This window comes from Primulina eburnea, chromosome 1 (genome assembly GCF_022965805.1).
Source record: "Primulina eburnea isolate SZY01 chromosome 1, ASM2296580v1, whole genome shotgun sequence".
Classification (NCBI taxonomy): domain Eukaryota; kingdom Viridiplantae; phylum Streptophyta; class Magnoliopsida; order Lamiales; family Gesneriaceae; genus Primulina; species Primulina eburnea.
In genome coordinates this window covers 46,238,331-46,239,761 of record NC_133101.1, presented here as the reverse complement: position 1 = coordinate 46,239,761, position 1,431 = coordinate 46,238,331, and the positions used below count along the sequence as shown (strand labels likewise).

At 41.9% G+C, this 1,431-nt stretch overlaps 1 non-coding gene across 1 annotated transcript; it reads left to right on the top strand.

The window, feature by feature from the left end:
• Nucleotides 1-1,040: 1,040 nt before the first annotated feature.
• Nucleotides 1,041-1,147, top strand: LOC140815304 (small nucleolar RNA R71). Its single transcript, XR_012114334.1, has one exon. It is a non-coding gene; the product is annotated as a small nucleolar RNA R71 (small nucleolar RNA).
• The last annotated feature ends 284 nt before the right edge of the window (nucleotides 1,148-1,431 follow it).

Below are 1,431 nucleotides of genomic sequence, written 5' to 3'. Positions count from 1 at the left end.
TCCGCTTATTTGCTAAGATATCTTTCAAGAATTTTGCATAACTTGGCATATTCAATAAAGCATCAGCAAAAGGAATGTTAATATGCAATTTTTTAAATATCTCAAGAAATTTACCAAATTGTGCATCTAATTTAGCTTTCTTCATTGCTGCAGGAAAATGTGGAGGGATAAAATTTTTATTCTGTGCAATAGGTGTAGATGTAGCGTTAGAAGACTTACCTCCTCGATTTTCCACCTCATCCTCACCGTGCTTGGTCTTTTCCTCATTAGACTCGAGTGCTATTCCACTACGCAATTCCACAGCCTTCACATGTTCTCTTGGGTTAGTTTCCGTGTTGCTTGGCAAAGCTCCTTGCTCCCTATTAGCAATCAACTTAGCCAATTGTCCAATTTGATTCTCTAACCCCTTTATGGATGCATCTTGGTTCTGAAATCTCGTCTCTGTTGCAGAAATAAATTTAGTCATCATTTGCTCTAAATTGGACTTCTCATCCCGAGGCGGTTCTGGCTTGAATCCTTGGTGCATCCCATATGGTGGACATCTTTGTTGGCGATTTTGGTTGTTTTGACCTCCCCATGAAAATTTTGGGTGATTCCTCCATCCCGGATTATATGTGTTCGAATAAGGGTCATTTCTAGGACGGTTCTGGAATCCCACTTGTTTTACCGGTGCTCCCTCAGGCACATAGAATGGATTGCCATCTTGGCAATCCTGCACGTCATGCTCACCCCCACACTTATCACAGAAAATTTCTTGCAGACGCATAGCCAACCCCCTCATGCTCATCCCATCAATCTTTCTATTCAAAGCCTCTAACTTTGCTGAAACCGCCGACAAATCATTAACTTGATTAACTCCAGCACCTCTTCTCTGCCTATCAGACTGAGGATGATAGCTATTAGCAGCCATCTCCTCCAATAACTCATATCCTTCCTCAGCCGTTTTTCTCAGTAAGTTACCACAGGCAGCAGCATCTATCATAGTACGGTTAGGAGTAAGCAGACCGTAGTAGAAAGTTTGAACAACTAACCCAAGAGGCAGCTCATGGTGTGGACATCTCCTCAACAAGTCCTTGTAGCGCTCCCATGCCACGTAAAGTGACTCTTGCTCATATTGAGCAAAAGTAGTAATGTCGGCTCTAAGCTTCATAGTTTTCGACGGAGGAAAGTACTTGATCAGGAATGCCTTTGCCATATCCTCCCATGTAGTAATAGACCCTAAAGGCAAACAGTTTAACCACGACTTAGCTTTATCTCTCAGTGAAAATGGAAATAAACGCAAACGAACAGCATCATCAGACACGCCATTAAACTTAAAAGTATCACAAATTTCAAGAAAGTCAGCTATATGAGAATTAGGGTCGTCAAGTGCACTTCCCCCAAATTGGACAGTGTTCTGAATCATTTGAATGATAGCTGGCTTGATCTCAA